We start from the raw sequence: 22099 nt of genomic DNA, 5'->3' as shown, positions 1-22099 counted from the left end.
TTCCACTTTTTCCCTTCACTCTCCTTTCCCCTTCTCTTCCTTTTATTTCAACTCCTCCTCCTTGTTCTCTCCTTTTCCTCATCTCTTTTTCTTGCTGTTTTTCTACCACTTATTCTTCTAACTTCTCTTTCTCCTCCTCCTCTGATTGCTTCTCTTCATCCTCCTTCTTAAATAAATAACTTCCCTTCATGTTTTAGGAAAATTTATTGTCCTTGCCATATCACCCCCTTTCACTCAGACCCAATACCCAGTCCTTTTTTTTCAGATATTTTATCAGAGCTTCTACTTTGCTGGTCAGTATTCCTGATTTTCATTTGGAGGGCAGATGTTGGAGTTCATTTTCTCAAAAAAAATAGGCTTATGGTAGTTATTCTCCACTTAGTGGTTTACCCATGACTCCTTTAGTTCCCAGCATCTACTATTGTTTTATTGAAGGGAATTATCATGTTTGAAAACACTGTGTGTGTATGTGTGTGTGTGTTTTTAAATGTGGTATTTGGCTACAGAGTAGACCATTCATTTGTTATTGGGTTTTGATGGTAGTCTGTCTTCCTCCACCTCTTTATTTAGTTTTCTGGAGATTTCTTATCATGCAGTCTGATAGTAGACTTCAGCCTAAATTTCAAGAGTTGCAATACATTTTTATTATACATCATTGTATCTATTTCCTATATTATTACAACTTGTTTTGTATGTGTCTTCCATATTGAACTTATATGATTTTATAATTACTTTTATAAAATACTGAAAATGTTAAAATTATTCATGGATATTAAACATGTTATATTTAGTTAATACCTAATCAGTACATATTCTCTATCACTATTTTACTCTAATTTTAAATTTACATAATATAATTGACTCTTTATTCAAAAACAACTTTTACTGTATTTAATCAGGCATTTTACAAAATTCAAATATATAAAAAGGATAAACGATATGAGTCAATTTTCAGTAAATTCTAAAGATATAACTGTATCATGTTAGATAATTTGGAATTAAAATAACAGGTTAATTGATTTATTTATTTCACTTTGATTTGACCAACAAATAACACATTTTAATAAATACTAAAATTAATTAAGGATCTAACTATATTTGACTAATAAAAGAGGTTGAAGGAATATTTAAGCACATATAGCAGATCATTAAGGACCAATACAATTAATTAAATAAGTTAGAGTGTTTGAATTTTATATATTCTCAAACAATAGAATTTTACATTTAATTCTCTAAACATTTAGGGAAGCTCTATATGTAAGTAAATAATTACTAGCAAAGATTAAATTCTTGCCCTGTAATTTGGGATATATTCAATTACATAAGATCAATAAGTACTGTAGAATATTTAAGCCAAAGGAAGTAGAACATTTAAGCTTAAAATAATAACATTTCACAGTCCATGTGTACATATTATTTAACTCCCACTTAAAAGTGAGAACAAGCAGTATTTGTTTTTCTGTGACTCAGTTGTTTCACTTAACAGTTCCATCCATGCTGCTGCAAAGACATGATTTCATTCTTAATGCCTAAATGGTATTCCATTGTATGTATGTTATATCAGCCTGTTCTCATGCTGTGAATAAAGATATACCCAAGACTAGGTAGTTTATATAGGAATGAGGTTTAATTGACTCACAGTTCCACGTGGCTGGAGAGGTCTCACAATCATGATGGAAAGCAAAAGAGGAGTAAAGTCACATCTTACGTGGCGGCAGGCAAGAAAGCATATGCAGGGGAACTCCTCTTATAAAACAGTCAGCTCTTGTGAGATTTATTCACTATCATGAAAACAGCATGGGAAAGACCCACCCTCATGATTCAATTACCCCCCACCAGGTCCTTCGAAAGACACATAGGACTGAGGGTTTTCTCAGGTACTCAATGGCCATTCGGAGTGTCTCTGAGAAAATCTTCATCCAATAAGTTTTTTCCAAAGGATAATCTGCATTTTCCTTACATAAACATATTCCTTTAATGTGATTCTATTAACTTTAATGCTTTTTCAGTTTACATTTTTCCTAATAAATATAAAGGTTCAACTGTGAATATGGTATATCAGTCTGTTTTATGTTTTTTTCCATATAAAATGCAGTAACATTTGGTAAATAAACTGTCATTTCCAATAGCTTTTCCCTAAATCCTTTATCACTTATCAATTTATCAGAGAATTATGGGTTCATTTAAAGCATTCTGAATCTATTTCTAAATCAGTTCCATGCTATTCTATCTTATGATATTCTAATATTTAAAAATATCTGCTAGGCTCAGTTGCCTCTCTGTACATTTCTGTTTCAGAGTATAATTTGCTTGCATATATATATACTGTCATGTAAATCACAGAATGAACTTATAGATTTCCTTAAAAATAAAACCAAAAAGTGAATATTTTGATTAGGATTTATTGAATTGGTAGACGTTGGGTGTGGATTTAAATATTTTATGTTATATTTTCCCATTGACAAAGATTGTAGATTTCCCTATTTATTCAAATATTGATTTATGTCATTACATGCATTCTATAATTTTACTTAAAGATTATATGAATTCTTTTAGTCTGATTACTATATTCTATAAACAATTTCTTTGAATAGTATTTTTCTATATTTTACTATTAAATTTACTGTTAATTTTTTAACATTTTATATCCACCAATCACATTAAATTCTATTAATTCTGAAAATGTGTTTATTTCTTTGTGACATTTCTATGTTGGTGGTCCTGTTATCTGCAGATATTGGTATTTTGATTCCTTGTCTTCTAATTCCTCCATCATTTATTTAACTTATAGTATTATCTGGGGCATTTAAGCATATGTTTTCTTCAAGCTTCCTCTCTGATAAAATAAAACCTCAGCTGAATTAAATTTAAAATTGTTTAATTGAGCAATGAATGATTCGTGAATAGGGCAGCCTCTAGAGCCAAAGTATGCTCAGAGACTCCAACGCAGTCACATGGTGGAAGAAGATTTATGGACAGAAAAAGGAAAGTCACCAGGCGCGGTGGCTCACACCTGTTATCCCAGCACTTTGGGAGGCCAAGGTGAGTGGATCACGAAGTCAAGAGATCGAGACAATCCTGGCCAACATGGTGAAACCCCGTTTCTAATAAAAATACAAAAATTAGCTGGGCGTGGTGGCAGGCACCTGTAGTCCCAGCTAGCTGGGAGGCTGAGGCAGGAGAATCGCTTCAATGTGGGAGGTGGAGGTTGCAGTGAGCCGAGATAATCCTACTGCACTCCTGTCTGGCAACAGAGCGAGACTCTGTCTCGAAAAAGAAAAAGGAAGTTGACATACAGAAAACCTTAGGAAGTGAGATACAGAAACAGCTGGAATGGTTATAGCTAGGTGTTTGCCTTATATGAATACTGTTTGTACAGCTGGCTAAATTGATTGTCCAAACTCAGTGATTGACACAAGCGTAGGCTAAGTTCTGTTTACATCTCCAGTTGTTATAGTTCATAATACACAGAGAAATTTTTGGCCAAATTTAAAATATGTAAGGAAGCAGCATCAGGCTAAACTTGATTAGCATTTCTTACAAGTTTTCACAGAGAAAAATTATCCAGCATTCTGCCTAGAAAAATAAACACACAACAGACACAAGCACACATGAATGAACAGCTGGGATTATCAATTTTCAGTATATGTGATTACAGATAATTCCTCTATTCTCAGTAAGTGAGGACATCTGATACATCACTATTTAAACTATTATTGGTATTTTAATCTTTAGTTTACCCACCATCTCCTCTTCAGAGGTATTGGTTATCATCTAATTTCTGAGACATGTTTGAAGTTCTTTCAAGTATGTCATTTACTTCTTGACTTCCTTCATTGACAGTTAGGATTTTAGGTTTGGCTGGTTGTGGTGCCTCATGCCTGTAATCCCAGCCCTTTGAGAGTCCTAGACAGATGGATCACTTGAGGTCAGGAGTTTGAGACCAGCCTGGCCAACATGGTGAAACCCTGTCTCTATAAAAATACAAAAACTTAGCCAGGCATGGTGGTGGGCACCTGTAATCCCAGCTACTTGGGAGGCTGAGGCAGGAGAAATCGCTTGAACCTGGAGGTGAAGGTTGCAGTGAGCTGAGATCGCATCACTGGACTCTAGCCTGGGTGACAGAGATCGTGTATCAAAAAAAAAAAAAAAAAAAAAAAAAGGCTTAATCGAAATGCTTAGATATTTGCTACTTGCCTTTCTGCTTAAAACTTCAAAACATATTTACTATCTTCTTCTATTCCGTTGTTTTTTAACTTGAAAGTGAAAACAAAAAACAAACTTTATTGCCATTTAATCATTCGTAATATAATAAAGGTAACTTCTTTTCCATTCACTGTTTATAATAGAAATTACTAGATCTCTTGGTCTTATTTTTTCCTACATGATTCTATTATTAATTAAGCAGACAAATGATCACAGAGACTCCACATATCACCTATGGAAATTATGGTGCAGCCCTCGAAGTGGAGATTACATATAATTACAGAGTAGTACTTTTCAGTTTATAAACAAATTAAAGCTAAGGGTCAATAATATTATTTACTTTTGGATTATCAAAGCTCTATACCCCTAGCTTAGTGTTATTAAGAGGATCTCAAAATTCCCTCAAATTCTGACTAAAATAAAATACCCTAAAATTATTAGTTTTATAAAACATTGTTAGACCCTAAAGTTATTAGTTAGAAAACATTTTAGAAGTGAATAAATAATCACCTTATTAATTACAAAACACATTTGACTCTTTGTATTAGTGGATACAAAAAATGTGATTTCTAATTCAATGTTTATTCTTAAAACTTGTTATAAAACTTTTAGGTATAAAAGTAACATATGTTCACTTTAACAAATTAACAAAAGTAAAAATATATAATATGAATAAATAATAAATTCCCTTCACATGTCACCTTCCCTTGACTAGCTAGTGTTTACGACGTGTTGTGCATTTTTCACAGCCTTTTTTGTGCCATCTAAACATATGGAAATGTGTACTATGAGCAAATATAAAAACAGATATAAGGCCCGGCGTGGTGGCTTGTGGCTGTAATCCCAGCACTTTGGTAGGCGAATTATTTGAGGTCAGGAGTTTGAGACCAGGCTGGCCGACATGGTGAAACCCTGTCTCTACTAAAAACACACAAAAAATGAGCTGGATATGGTGTTATGCGCATTAATCCTAGGTACTCGGGAGACTGAAGCATGAGAGTAGCCTGAACCCAGGAAGTGGAGGTTGCAGTGAGCTGAGATGGTGCCACTGGCCTCTAGCCTGGGTGACAGAGTGAGACCTTGCCTCCAAAAAAAAAAAGAAAAAAGATATAAAATATAATGTAAATATATGTATATAAAATATAATGCAAATATTTCCTATGTGTACTTTGTTCATAAATACATAAAAATTTTTTAAAAAGCAGAAAGATGATAAATCATGTTGATGGAGACTGGCTTTGTAATTTAGTTGTGCTGTTCATTTTTTCTAATAATATTCAGAATGCCTCTTTTGATGCCTTTAAAACCAGTGTTTTAAGCCTGAGTTTGATCTAATGTAATATTCTTATGGAAAAATATATAGACTTATAGACTACTAATTTGAAAATTAGGAAATAAACATCTTTACATAACTTTATTTTTTCATTTCTTTGAGAACTCTTTTTAAAATTGTTTTAAAATTTTTAACTCATCTAATATGTCAGCTGAAATTTTACTTTATTGTCTTAAGTTTCCAGTTAGTAATAGCTCCATACCACTTGTCTTGCAATTGAGCAATTTGTTGTCTAACTCATATATTTAGGATTGAATAATTTGCTATAGTTGCTGATTAGAAGTGCCAGCCTTGCCTGAAATTTGTTTAAATTGGAATTATCTAATCTTTTGGGAATAGATGTGCTGTTTAGTTTTTCCTGCTTTGCTTAACAAATTTGATTTATGTGATTTTTTCCCTGTGACTTGCCATATACTTTACTGGAAAAAAATGCACAGAAACACCGGGAGGAAGTTTTCTGTAGTTTACTAAGAGATTCTGAAACTAATTTACGCTGTCATCACTAGTCATTGGAACATATAAAAGAGTGACAATACTATTGTATATTTTAAAACAGCAAGGACCTCTTCAATACAAAGCAAATGCTTCTTTTATTCCCCAGAAAAAAATAAAGTATGTTTCTATCCAAGGTGATACAACAAATTACTGGCAACTATTGACATTAGTTTCGCAAACAGACAATTTAACTTTTATATAGTCTTCAAGTTAGAGCAGCATATTTAAGTGATATCATTAATAGGAGTTTGTACATTAAACATATCTATCACAAAGAACAGTGCTCTCAATTATATATCTATTATGTTTTTAATGGAGATCTAATTCCTAAAATGGAAGTGGGTATCTAGGTTTATTTAATTTATTTGCTAAACACACAAAGATATTTCTTTTTTAAAATAAGATTAAAATTTGTTCCCAGAAAACAGCAGTCATGGTTTAGATTTGCCGATAAAGTGACTGAATCAAAGTTGACTTTATATGGAAAATATAACGATTTTAATGTTATTATTGCAGACAAAATTAATGGTTGATTGCCACTAATATTTCCTGTAATTTACTAGGTTATATCAAAGAGGAAATCACTTACCTGAGATAATTTCTACATAGAAGGTTTTGGGGAAAGACTTTACTCCCTGAAACTTAATAGCAGATATATCATAACAGCAACAAAATTATATGTAATAATATAGCCATTGAAAGACAACAGTAATTTGTTATTTAAGTTTAATATCCTGACTCTTTAACTTACTTGTATTGCTGTAGTAGTGTGGTTTTATATATAACAAGAATTTCTCAATTATTACAGAATACTTGATTTTGATTCAGAAGTAAAATATTCTGTGTGTCCTAATGAGATTTAAGACATTTTACTGTAGTCCATCTATTCAGAACAAATAAGCACATTTATATGAGAAAGTCATACTAAAAATTCATTAATGATAGTAGGTATAGATAGTAACGAGTATTATTTCTCCTGCAAACCTACTCAAGGAAGTGAATGCTGATGAAAGCACATACAGGAAGAAATAATTACATGCTTATATGTCCATTTAAAGATGCTTAGAAAAAGGTGATTAAGGGATTGTAAACAAAAACTCAGTAATACAGACCCTATCTAACTCATAATAAAATTTATTTCCATCCAGAGTATTAGTGTCCTTGTTTGGTCACATTTCTAGCCATTCAGCTCATCACACCATTTTTTTTTGTTTCAGAGAGTTTTGTATAATTGATCCCAAAACCTCTTGTGCTCCCTCAAATTCAAAACATACAGGCTACTCTTGAAATCTGGAAAATACACACACACACACACACACACACACACACACACACACACACACAATCTCTCTCTCTCTCTCTTTAGGTAGTGTAATCCATTGAGACAGCAGTTGAGTGCTAAAAAAAAGCACTTCTATCTGAGGACTTCTAGGACTTGCATTGTTATGGCTAATTGAAATTACACTGTACATAATACAATTGAATACAAGTATAATTACCCCTAAAAAATATGTCCCCTCTGTTCTCACTATCCTGAATTCCGATTCTTTTTCATTTCATTCCCAATGATTGTATTTGATACTTGAAAACACTGCTACAATGTTAACAAAGCCTAATGACTTCCACATTTTCATGCATACACTAACACAAACTATTTTTTCCAAAGATAAAATGCTGACACTTCTTTTGTAATCTTAGTGCTGGGAGTTCTTCCTCTCGATGGTATAAATCTGAGGCGGTCTCCTTATCCACTGCACTTTTAGACCACTACCCTTCCGCCTTCATGTAAAGCCATTATGTCTTTTTTTTTTTTTGGAGTCTCACTGTGTTACCCAGGTTGGAGTGCAGTGGCGCGATCTTGGCTCACTGCAAGCTCCGCCTCCCAGGTTCACACCATTCTCCTGCCTCAGCCTCCAAGTAGCTGGGACTACAGGCGCGCACCACCTCGCCCGGCTAATTTTTTGTATTTTAGTAGAGACGGGGTTTCACCGTGTTAGCCAGGATGGTCTCGATCTCCTGACCTCGTGATCCGCCCGCCTCGGCCTCCCAAAGTGCTGGGATTACAGGCTTGAGCCACCGCGCCCGGCCCATTATGTCTTTAAGTTACATGTAATTCAGCTTTATCACCCTCTGCATATACATACTAACCCCTGGAACTGCTTCCATCAAAATCTTTAATAACGGACTGAAAGTGTTATTTTCTAACTCCAAATCATTCCATTGATATACAAATATCAGTAAAGATGGTAAGAGTTAAAAACTTGAATCTTTAATTTTTTTATATTTTTTTACAGCAAGATCATCTATTACATAATTTCATTACCCTCTCCTGTGCCTTGTCAGCAGCAGGTAACTGCTTTATTGCCGAAATTACTTATTCAGTCATCCCACTTTTTAATAGCAGCTTTCTATATTTCGGCTTATTCTTGCAAGTACTTTTAACAATAATGAGACACAACAAATGCATACAGCATTTCTTAGATCGTAGCCATTATTCTAAGTGTTTTATAATACTTATATTTAATTCTCAAATCATAATGATTAGATAAATCTTATTACAGACACTTTAAAGTCGAAGAAACTGAGGCCCAGGAGATTAATCACTTGTCCAAGGTTACCGTATTTATAAGGTATAGAGCTGAATTCCAACGAATGCAGCATAGCTTAGTTGCTCTCTAGTACTATAATAATAAAAAATTCAAGTCTTTAACTATGTTTTTCACCTTCTCAATTCTTAATAATTACTTGACCATTATCTTTGCACTTATACTTGTACCAATATATTTCCATTAGAAATTTGGCAAAATTTGAACACAGGATTAATCAAACTGTTTTTTCTTTCCCAGCACGCACCCAGGTTGGAAGTGTTTCTTAGAAAAATTACAGAATCACACAAAATTACACAACCAATACTTCCCTCAACATGTCACAGTAGTCCTCCTGTCTTCCTCGCCATGTTCTTTCTCCTATTTTTCCAGAGTCTACATAAAGCAAACTCTACTCTCTTCATAACTTTTCTTTCTTTCCTTCTTTGTTCTCATCTAATTTACTTATTTATTACTTGAAAGAAAACTTAGAAGGCATCTGTGAAGAGTTCTCTTAATTTCCTAAACTTCACTATAAAAGTAAGTATATTTGCAACTCTTCTTTTGTCTTTTGCTCTTATTTCAACAAAATTTGAAATGATTTCTGTCTCTCATACTTTATTTTAAATATTTGATGGTGACTTTAATTTTCTTTTTTGTTCATGACAGAAAAACAAACTAATTACCCATCAGCTAACATACACTAAAATCTGTAAGATATTAGCAAAATATTATATTATGCTGATGCACTGATGCTGTAAATTATATAGAGATATAAAATTAGATTAACAAATGGTAGATAAGTATGCTTTATAATTTATTTAATGCATTCGATTATAACTAAAGAGAACACATTAATATTTTGTATATAACACTTGATTGCCACAATTTTATTTCATAAACAAATTGATTTTCATGTTTTATAGACCTTTCCATATGTTAAGAATGGTTATCTTTATGCCACATATTTTGTAAGCATTTTTCCCCAGCTTGCCTATTGTTTATGATGGTGTAAATACATACTAGTTGAAAATTATAGGTTTGTGACCTATTACTTTTATTCATAACTTCATCTTCACCAAGAGTGTGGTAATTCATCTACTTTTATTAATTTTCTAAAATGGAGTTTAATTTATGGCATTATGTGAAATGAAATTTTGTTTTAATATTCTCATATATATATCATTAATTAAAATCTTTATTTGTTGCTCTTTGTTTCCTTTTTAATTGAGATCACTTTCTATGTCCATGTAAAAACAAATATTTCAAGCATATATATTCTATTGCCATTAACCTGTTAGGTATATTATATATTATATAAAATATATATATATACCTGTTTATAGTATATATATATAATAATATATATATATATATATATATTTTCCTTTTTTTCCAACATAGGGCAAGTTCTTCATGATATATCTTTGTTTCTATTCACATTTCAGCATAAGTAGTTTTTCAGAGTGGAGGCTACTGTAGATGAACTATGCAGGCCATAGCTGAGAAAGTTTTCTTCAAGCTTAATGTTGCTATTTTCTCTTTAGTCATTAGTTTCATGTCATGGGTACAAGAATATGAATACTAATGGCCAACCTATGATGACACTAACTGGAACGCATTCCCAGAGCAGGAGCAGTATGTTACCACTTACTTTGTTATTCAATCTCTCTCTACAGGACCATGTTCTCTGTTGATCTTTGCCTTTGTTTCATGATGAAGCTGCCCTTAAATGTCTGGTTCTTTTTAACCTTCCATCATACATGAGATCAAGCATGACTGAGTTGATTGACAGCCTGCTAAAGATGCCTGGGGCTCTTGACTAGTAGGCTTTGCTCCAGGATAATTGCACTGGGAGACAGTCATTACTTTAAGTTCCCTAAATTACTGAACTCCACAGAAGTTTCCTAGACACTTTGTATTTCTCTAAAGTGAATCTTCCAGTTTTAGGATGGGGATAGATTGGGGAGATGGATATTGCCTGACAAAGATATTCTACTTGCTGGAATGGAAGACAAGAGTAGGTGCATGTAAAATTCTATATAGAGACTTTTCCTTACCGTCTACCTTTGCTGCTCTAGCTTATTTTTGATATATTCTGTTCTGTTAATTCTCTGGATAAATTATTCTCTGCCTTGCTTTATTGCATAATACCCATTCGTTTTTCCCCATATTGTATATACAACATGTAGCTTTATATTTACAATTCATATATTTAAAATACATATGTATATATGTATACATTTAGGCCTCTTTTCCACTGAAAATACTTTGCTAGTTGTCTTCATCATTATGATGTATATGCCTTGTCATTATGTATACTATAATATATGATAGTGATTAGACAGAAGCAAGAATAAATTTTACAGACAGTTTACAACCTTTAAATGAAGTATCATCCTTTATTAATTGGGTATTGGCTTTATTATCCCTGAACTCTGTATGTGTCTCATTTAAGTGACTGTTATTTATGAAAATCAAGAAAACAGTCAAAAGTTATATTTTTGTCGATGGTTGTTTGGGATTTTTGTAACCTATTTCTCTCAAAAAACATGCTCTCCTTCTAGGATCCTAGATCATAAGTAGAATGACCCACTGGAGAGAAAATGTATACTGTATAGAATGTTAACTATCCCTCCTCTTTTCTTAATAAATCTTTTCCAAGTAAACCACCTTCCATACATAGATCTCTTCAGTGCAAAGATGATTTCTTTATAATCACTTTTGTCTCACTACTTTGTGTGTCTGTGTATGTGTGTGTGTGTGTGTTCATTTGTTGTTTGTTTATAAATGTTTCCCTTAGTTTTCACAAAACTAGATTTTAAAAGTGTCCATCTCTTCATTGTGTACTCAACAGGAGCATTATTTTAAATTTTGTGAGAAGAAGGCAGGATTTTGCAGAAGGCACAAGTATATCACATGGATTTGTAAACCTATTGGCAAGGGCTAGAGGTAAATATAGTTTAACAAGTGGTTTTGAGAAAAATTAATGATGGCATTGCAAGAGTGAAAATAATTTACAAGTCATGAGGATTTACTGCACACAACTTGGAGTAAACTTAAATCAAACTTTAACACATTAAAATAGTTTCCCAAATTATAAGCACTTTGTTGGAAGAAAGTTAAAATTTCCTGAAATGATATGAAAGTTGTTAGTTTTAATGTGCTTAATTTGAAAACATGAATGCCCTATGGATTATATATTACAAATTTACCAAGTGTGAATATGTGTAGATATTAAATCAGAAAAAAGAGAAAATGGTTTATTCAGAGTGCTATTGTATTTACTAAAAGTTCATCTCACTTTTGCTCTTTTACTTTTGGGGGGCATGTAATTTCTTTTCTGCATCTGGTTATCCTATACAAATAAGAAAGCTAAAATCAAAATAAAAATACGTTAAAGAATATATGAAGTATCCCCTTTTTATTTCACATTTAAGCAAGGGCAGACCTAAATGATATATCTTTGCTTATGGTAAAGAGAGAGTAGCAGCTATAACTTAATTAGCTTGCCCTTCTCACTAGCAGTCTGAAGTAGGGCACCACTAATTAATGTAGTATTCTTCCAGAGGGCTAAATAGAATTGTTCTAACATATTTAAATTTAACTGGAAAGGATATGCCATGAACTCTAGAACTCTAATAACTTAAGAGGCTCAAATTTTCAAATTCAGCATCTTTTGAACATTATAAATATGTGTAAATGAAGATTTCCTAGTTTATGTAATACTGTATTTCCATAATAACTCAATTGTCTTCTTTAATGAATGAAATATATTCTCACTTACTGTAACTATTATACTATTTGTAGTTAGTATAGACTACAATATGTTGTATTAAAATATATAAATCTGTTAAGTAAACAAATTATAGTTCAAGGTAAATCCCAACTAAAATTGTATCTTAAAATGTATAGAGAAAATGCTAAAATATGTTCTAGGTATTATTTCTTAAGAAGAAACTTTATTTCTATATATTCTATATTTAAACATCTAACAGAAAAAGAAATAATTTAAGATCTATTAAACCATATACTCATTAGTGCCTGAAGTCACAATGCCTGAAATCTCATCACGATGTGATGTTTATAGTAAGTAGAAAATGAACTTCACATGTTCACAGGCCATATCTAGGCTTAATAAGCCATCTAATATTATGCAAGACTGTTAAATTCTTGGTGCACAGAACCAATTTTATTAATGTTTGTTGAATGACTAAATATGAATAATAAATGTTATTTATAGCAGGCTTACCAGGAATGTGTGTATGTATACACACATATTCATACATAACACATGTTGTCATTCATAGATTATATGAACATCTATCTACTGGCTAATTTTAATAATTTTTATTGAAACACAGTATTTGTACATATTTATGGAGTACATGTGATATTATGATACATGTATATAACGTGTAATGATCAAATCAAAATGAAATCATTTGGAACATTTATTGTTTCTTTGTGTTGGGAACATTACAATTTTTCTTTACTAACCATATTGAAATGTACAAAATACTGTTGTTAACTATAGTCATGATACTATGCTATTAAACACTAGAACTTATAATAATTACATGAAGAGGAATGAAATATCTTTTGTCTAATGCTATATTTTGTTATCTTTATTAATGAATTTGCTCCTGGTATTAAAGTGTATAGCTAAAACAATTATGATTATATGTGAATAAATAACATGTCTCATAAAATTCAGATAATTTCATTTCATTGGTCTTCTTAACCCCTCAAAGATGTCTGGCAAAGCATTATAAATTAAGCTCTCAAAAACCCAGATCAACATTTGGGAATATGTATATTATGTCTTCTCTTTTTAGAACAGTGCACAGAGTCTATGTTGTCCAGATTTTAACAAAGAATAATTGAAAACTAAAAGAAAGTTCTTGAAAAGTGAGCAGGTTTTATTAAATGTCAGCATAATTTTAAAGTTCTAGTTTTATTGTGTTAATAAAAATATTTATATTTCTCTACTTAGTTGAGAGCATCTTTAATAATAAGATTCCCAGACTGATAAGGATGGGAATAAGCTTTTAATGAGTAAGGAATATAGACTTTGTAAAACTATTCTGTGTGGAGTTGCAGTAAACTGAAGTTGAATAACATAAACTACTTCCCACAATAAAAATGTAATCATACATTGGTTGTACTATTTATTATATATTCATTATAGTATCATTTTTTAAAGTATTGCATTACTTTTATGTATGAGTACTTGCATACCTTTTGAAATGCAAGTCCTTGCATATCTTTTGAAAGATCTGAATTTATCAAACAATAAAATGTCCACTCTCATAACTGAATAATAATTTAAGGAGATACGATATAATAAAATACATTATGGTTGTTTTATTTATTTTCCCAAATGTCCAATATTTGATTGAAAAAGATTGATTTTATAGGCCAAAAATCATATTAGAACTCATCTTCAGTGATATGAAGAATATAAACTCAAGAAAGTATGGAGGTAATTTGGGGAGACAAGAATTCTGGAAGGAAACAAGTGGAGAGTTCAATGAAGAGGCTGTTTACATAGTGGTGATCTGGATTAAGGCAAACGAACAAGGGATAACTCCCTAGGATGAATCTCCCTTATCACTACCCCTAGACCTGAAGAGAACAGTACCAGAACCCGAAGTGACTTGTATTTATTCTAGCCAGCAGGTGAGCTGTCTGTTTTTTAAAGAAAGACAACCGCTGTCAACCCACAACTCAGAATAGATACATTCAGATTTATGGAGGGCAATGACTGAATTTCTATTGAAGACTGCGTTGTCTCATCATCATCTTCTGCTGGTATTTCTTTGCGACTGAGCCCAGTTGAAAACCAGAGATCGAAGTGGGCATTTTAAATAACCCATGAAAGTATTGGAGCATAGTGTACTGTGGGGAAGGGTAGAATTTGGGGAAGATGGAGAATATTCCGACACAACCTGGCACCACCTGATTACTTTTAAAGTATTTACATTCTGTTCACCTTGAAATGTCAAAATCAAACATAAGTAGATATTAGTTGTTATGTTATGAACCTTATTGCTCCACATAGAATAGAGATTTACTTTTGAACATACATATTTGGTCTTTATAGCCTCTGGGCTTGGACTGTCTACTCTGATTTCCATAATCCTTCAAGAAATTCAATTGGCAAGGCTTTTTGAAAAAAACAAAAGTTGTTCTTTCTGGTTCTATGTCCCCTGTTGAATAGGATAAATTGTTTGTATTGGCACATTCTAGATATTAAAAACGATAAAACAGAAACCATAGATGTCAAATATTTTTTTTTCTTCTTTGCTAGGTGAAATAATAAAGTATGATAATGTGTTGATATGTAACAAGTTGATATGTAACAATTTGTAACAAGTTTATAAAATATTTCACACAATTGATTGAAAATGATAGTTCAGAAAATACTGGTTGAATTTAGCAAAATAATTCATATTATTGATGCCTTTCAAAATATTTAATAAATAAAAAAAGAAAAGTCATTACATCACGCTCAGAGGCATCTACATGGCAAAGCAAATAATTAAAAGAATAGTGCCAGTTCAAGAAGATTCACATCACCAGCATTTTAGGAGGCCAAGGCAAGCAGATTACTTGAGGTCAGGAGTTCAAGACCAGCCTGGCCAACGTGATGAAACCAAGTCTCTACTAAAAATGCTTCAAAAGAAAGCAAGGGCGAAATTATCACTAATGTCAGGATGATGATAAACTTGGTAGAACAAAAGTATGTTTTGATAGAATAGGTTATATAAGGTGTTTCTAATGTGTTACTATTCTTGAAAAGACACGTATGTTTTACAGCCTCTTAAATGTAATCAAGGTATTGCTCAAAATAAAAATGAGATTAAAAGGTGATAAAATGTGAGACAAAATGTTATTGTCAAATAGCTAAAAGATGAGGATTTATTTTGTATTGCTCCAGATGGCAAATATAACCCCTGGGTGAAATTTATAAGGAATCAGTGTTTTCTTTTAGAAGTAGGGATTCTATGACAATCAAAGTCTTTGTCTGCTGGGAGCATTTCACAGCAACTGCACTGTATCACTTTTCTTTAAAAGCTGCAATTTGCAAACACATCCGCACATCCCAGAATGTCTGGCCTGGACTACTGAAGAAACGTATCTGGTCTCGCTGCCACTATTCTTCCATATCTGATAGTCTTTTCTCCACTCAGCTCTTCAAGGAATTTTCTTACATTAGGCCCTATATCCACTGCTAACTGAATTAATGTTACTTTTGCAAACATAACTTTTAAATTTCTTACAATTGCCTAAAAAATTCACAAATAATTACTCTCTCCAGAGGGAGGAGAAAAGGAAGATATAAAAGGAAAAAGAGGACAAGATGATAAAAAATTGAATGGGTAGGGAGAGTTGGGGAGAAAAGAGGACTCAGAAAAAGGTTTGTACTTTAATGAAATTTTAAGATATTATATTATGAGCATTATGTTTGTAAGCAGATAAATTATATTGGTTTTTATTTTTACTGATTCCTGATTCCTAAGATCTTCAGGCCTTTTCAATGAACATGATTTCCATAGATTACAGTGCTGGATACCAAGGTTGGAATTTGAAACTAGTGGGAACATTTTTATGGCAGGCCTGAATATCCTTGGCCTGGCCTGGTCCCATTTGGCATCTGCAGACCAAGTCTGCACAATGGAGGTATTCTAAGTATCTATTTCTAACTCTATTTCTAACACTATCTCCAGCCCACCTCATTCTTCTATTTTTATCATCAATAATTTTACTTGGCTTTTAATTTTATGTCTTTAATGATTTAATTATATCTGTACAAATTATTGAAAATTCATCAAAAGTCTTGCTTGGATGTAGCTTGGTATCCATTAGTGGTCATATTTTCAAATAACCTGATAAATGAAGGGCACAGCAAGAAAAGTGACAGTTGAAAATAAGGATGTAAAAACATATGGGGTATTTTCCTTGAGAAATGAGGCTATATTTGTATAAACACACTATGGATACCTATAAGAGTTAATTGAGTTTTGCTACACGGAATATCTCAGGGAAGCTGAATCAACATTTTCAGAGCTCTGTGGGTACGGTAATTGAAATTTTGGCACATTTTATTAAAAGAACCAACAACTCAAAATGACTTGATGGATTTTTTTCCCGAATGTCTAAGTCATTTCTATGGAAATATGCAAGATCCTTTAAGGTGGGAACCAATTCTAATTCATCCCATCTGCTGTAAAATCTAGCACATTCATCTAGAAAAATTTAATTCAGTATTCTAAAAATTATCATTATTAGCAAGAATGCAAATAAATCGGGTAAACTGAGCTCTACAATGTGCCAAACATATGATTTGCATGGTTTAATTAATTTAACATTCATAGCAACTTTATTAAGTAGGTACTATTAGTAATCCAATTATACAAAGTGTGTTATGTAACATGCTTAAGTCATAGAGTTAAAAAACAGTCAGTAAATTGTATGCCTGTGTATTAAACTGTAAAAAGAAAAAAGAGAACTCTCTGTAATGTGAATTTCCAAAAAAGAGTCAGAAGCATTTTTGAACAATACTGAGTTGACTGAGCAAAAAATGGGAAAGGATGAGCTATCATTATCCCTTCATTAAACTAGGTCTATGGGACCTTGGCCAAAGTCAGTGTAATGAGGTAGTAATAAAGAAAAGTTATTCTGACCTTTTTCTTTGTTATACTTTGTTCTGAAAGTTTGATATTATCCTTTCTGTAGGAGTATGTTTATAATTGAATAGATTTTTTTTCAAAACCAATGACAGTAATTCTTTTTTGCTGTATTTGTTTGTATGATGAACTATGATTTTATTTACCTTAAATGCTCCATCAGGTATATTGATTTCCTCAGTGTATAAGAGAACACAGAAATTTATGAGATTTCCAAATAAATATGACAATGTTAGAAATGAGATGACAATTAATGCTCAGCCAGAAAATGTTTATCATCTTGAAAATATTAGAAACTATGATGCATTTTGGAAAAGTCAATGTTGAAAATAAAATATTAGTTTGACATCACTTCATATGTAAGTTATCAAAAACAATTTGTATAATTACTGAATTACGTATTAAATATTTGAAAATACTATTCAGCAATGACAGACTCAATCAAAACAGAGATTTTGTTGTTGTTTTGTTTCATTTTGTTTTGTTTTCTTCAAATTAACTTCTCCAACTTTGGGTCATGTCTTCTTTCTTATGTAACACAGAAAAAAAATGTCTATTCTTAGCTATTATAACAATCATGCATTGTATTCATCTTATCACAAACAACTACTTAATTAAACTTACCTTAATTACCTTTGTTTAGGAGCTCTGACCTAGTGAATTTGAAAATACACAGGACCTATTTATAGTTACTGAGCTTCTGAGCCTTATTTCACATTAATCATTTGGCCTTGGGCAAGTTATTTACTATATTTGGGTGTCACTTCCATCACATATAAAATTCAGGAATAACATTTCAAACCTTGAATAAAATACTTAGCTATCAATCACACAAATTATAGGGAATCTGTATTTTTTGGAAATGTATTAATCACTCACACACATCATACACATACTCCCGCAGATAGATCATAGTTGGTTTCATAATGCTTTGAGAGTAGACATCTCTGGTATCGGTGACAGAGACCTTAATAAGTCTCTGCGGCTTCATTATGTTCTCCATTAATGTCAATCATGTCATAACATTGGTCTTAAGAGTGCAGATCTATTTGTTAGTTGTTTTATCAGGCCAGGTTCATTAGTTTTTTTTCCAATACCAGATAACCATTCAATTAACCAATATTTGTTCTTACTCTTTAGGTAAATATTGATATTAATTTGGGTTTCTTCTAGTTAAATTTTTGTTATTATGCTTTGACCCTTATGTTTGAAGGAAGGCCTTTTCAGTTCTGCAATTGCAATACAAATTACCCGTAAGGAATTACTTTGTAGAATTTTACTTAATTTTAGGAATGATTCGGGTCAGCCTTTAACATGCACAGGTATCTATTAGTAGTTGGATGCACAAACATAATTGTAACCTACTTATTTACTTGTTTATTCAAATATCCATGTATACACACATTCTTATGTGTAGTTTGATAGTTGACATATTTCATATTTTTATAACATCTTGGTAACTGAAGTTTCATACAATTTTGAATCTATTCTATAATTCCTCACCTCATTGTAGTAGTTTCTGTGAATTTAAATTTTAGAACTATAAAAGCAAGAAACATGTTGCATAAAATTATTACAAATGAGATCTGATATATTTCTGAAAATGAAATGAAAATTAACAAAGTTAACATGAAGGATAAATGTCATCATGCTTTCCAATGTGCTATATTGTTTTTTAAATATGTAAATGCAAATTATTTTAAGGTTGGTCTTCCTGCTTTCATCATTGCTCCATTTTAGTCTCTTCTCAACACTGCATTCTGAGTGATTTCACTAAAACCTTAATTCAGCTGTTACTCTTCTGTTTCAAATCCTCCAATCACTTCCCATGTCATTTCTTTTTGCAAAGGTCTTCAAGAGATTCAACATTTGTCTTCTTACTCTACTTTGATCCTAGTTTCTCTTTTGTTCCATTATAAGGAACACTTTGTTCCTTATAATGTTTTCTTTTTTTAAAAAAGAAATGCCTAACTAGTTTCTGATACAGGGCATTTTTTTAAATTTATTTTTTTTGTTTTTGTCAGAGTACACAGTAGGTATATATATTTACGGGGTACATGAGATGCCTTGATACAGGCATGCAATGTGAAATAAGCAAATCATGGAAAATAGGGTATCCATCCCCTCAAGCATTTATTCTTTGAATTACAAACAACCCAATTACACTCCATAAGTTATTTCAAAATATACAATTAAGTTATTATTGACTATAGCCACCCAGTCTGACTATTAAATAGTAGGTATTATTCATTCTATTTTTTTTGTACCTAATAACCCTCCTTATCTCCCCAGCCCCCAGCCTTGCCCACACTCCCACTACCCTTCCTAGCCTCTGGTAACCATCCTTTCACTTTGTCTCCAAGAGTTTAATTTTATTTGTGATCCCACAAATAAATGAGAGCATGTGGTGTTTGTCCTTCTGTTCCTGGCTTGTTTCACTTAACATAAGGATCTCCAGTTCTATCCATGTTGTTGCAAATGACTGATTCTCATTCTTTTTTATGGATGAATAGTACTCCATTATGTGTATGTACGACATTTTCTTTATCCATTCATCTGTTGTTGGACACTTAGGTTGCTTCCAAATCTTAGATATTGTAAATAGTGCTGCCACAAACGTAGGAATACAGATATCTCTTTGAGATATATATATATATTTCTTTTGGGTGTATACCCAGGAGTGGGATTGCTGGATCATATGGTAGTTCAAGTTTTAGTTTTGTGAGGAACCTCCAAACTGTTCTCCATAGTGGTTGTAATAATTTACATTCCCATCAACCATCTACAAGGGCTCCGTTTTTCCATATCATCACCAGTATTTGTCATAACCTGACTTTTTCATAAAAGCTGTTTAACTAGGGTGAGATGATATCTCATCATAGTTTTGATTTGCATTTCTCTGATGCTCAGTGACGTTGAGAATCTTTTCATAGGCCCATTTGCCATTTGCTTGTCCTTTTTTGAGAAATGTCTATTCAAATCTTTTGCCCATTTTTTTATTGGATTGTTAGATTTTTTCCTGTAGAGTTTTTTGAGCTCCTTATATAGTCTTGTTATTAATTCCTTCTCAGATGGATAGTTTGAAAATATTTTTTCCCATTCTGTTGGTTGTCTCTTCACTTTGTTGATTGTATCGTTTGCTGTACAGAAGCTTTTTAACTTGATGTGATCCCATTCGTCTATTTTTGCTCTGTTTGCCTGCGCTTATGGGGTATTGCTCAAGGAATTTTTGCCCAGACCAATATCCTAGAGATTTTCCCCAATGTTTCCTTGTAGCAGTTTCATAGTTTTAGGTCTTAGTCTTTAATCCATTTTTATTTGATTTTTTTATATGACGAGAGATAGGGGTCTAGTTTTATTCCTCTGCATATAAATATCTGATTTTTCCCAGCACCATTTGTTGAAGAGATTGTCTTTTTCCAGTGCATGTTCTTGACACCTTTGTCAAAAATGAGTTCACTGTAGTTGTGTGGATTTTTTCCTGAGTTCTCTATTTTGTCCCACTGGTCTATGTGTCAGTTTTTATGCCAGTAGCATGCTGTTTGGTTACTATAACTTTCTAGTATAATTTGAAGTCAGGTAATGTGATTCCTCCAGTTTTGTTCCGTTTTTTTTAGGATACCTTTGGCTATTCTAAGTTTTTTTGTAGCCCTATATAAATTTTACAATGTTTTTATCCATTTCTATGAGGAATGGTATTTTGAAAGGGATTGCACTGAATCTGTAGAATGCTTTGGGGAGTGTAGACATTTTAACATTACTGATTCTTCTAATCCATATACATAAAATATTTTTTTTCATTTTTGGTGTTCCCTTCAATTTCGTTCATCAGTATTTTATACTTTTCATTGTAGAGATCTTTCACTTATTTGGTTAATTCCTAGGTATTCAATTTTATGTGTGGCTATTGTAAATGGCATTACTTTTAATTTCTTTTCACATTTCACTGTTGGCATATAAAATGCTACTGATTTTGTCTGTCAATTTTGTATCATGAATTAACTGGATTCACCAGTTCTAATAGTTTTGTTGTGGAGCTTTTAGGTTTTCACAAATATTAAAATATTATGATCTGCAAACAAGGATAGTTTGACTTCCTTGTTTCCAATTTGGATGCCCTTTATATCTTTCTCTTGTCTGATTGCTCTAGCTATGACTTACAGTACTATGCTGAATAATAGTGATGTCAGTGGGCATTCTTTTCATGTTCCATATCTTATTGGAAAGGCTGGCATTTGTTCTTCTTTCCCTTGTCTGGAATGCTTTTTCCTTCAATTTGCTCATGGTTCACACCTTCATTTACTTCTGCTTTTTGCTTCCTTGCCAGCTTCTCAGTGAACAGCTTCTATATTCTAGATAACATCCCACTGACAGTTTAACACTTCCTATAGCCTTTATTACCTTATTTTTTTATTATAGCAATTACTCCCTCCTAAGGTACTATAGACAAGATTTTGTGGACATGTCTTGTATTTTTTTTTTTTTTCAGTTATTGCCTTAGATTCCTAATTACTGTATCTTATGTGAGAGCTGAAAATACAAAGCAAAATTAAACCATCTTACTTGTCACCAAGTACAGAAAAGGCAAAACTTTACCTCTACCCTCTTAGAGTCCCCAGCTGTTTCTGAAAATTAAATGGATGTAAGATAGATTAACAAATTTAACTTGTATATGAAATGGGGGCTCATGAGAAAATGAATACTAAAAGAAATGGAAAACCCCCAATTTTTTTTTTTTTTTTTTTTTTTTTTTTTTTTTTTTTTTTTTTTTTTTTTTTAAAGAGTCT

This window comes from Rhinopithecus bieti, unplaced genomic scaffold (assembly GCF_001698545.2).
Source record: "Rhinopithecus bieti isolate Rb0 unplaced genomic scaffold, ASM169854v2 scaffold_1244, whole genome shotgun sequence".
Taxonomy (NCBI): domain Eukaryota; kingdom Metazoa; phylum Chordata; class Mammalia; order Primates; family Cercopithecidae; genus Rhinopithecus; species Rhinopithecus bieti.
Note: the sequence above shows the minus strand (reverse complement) of the source record.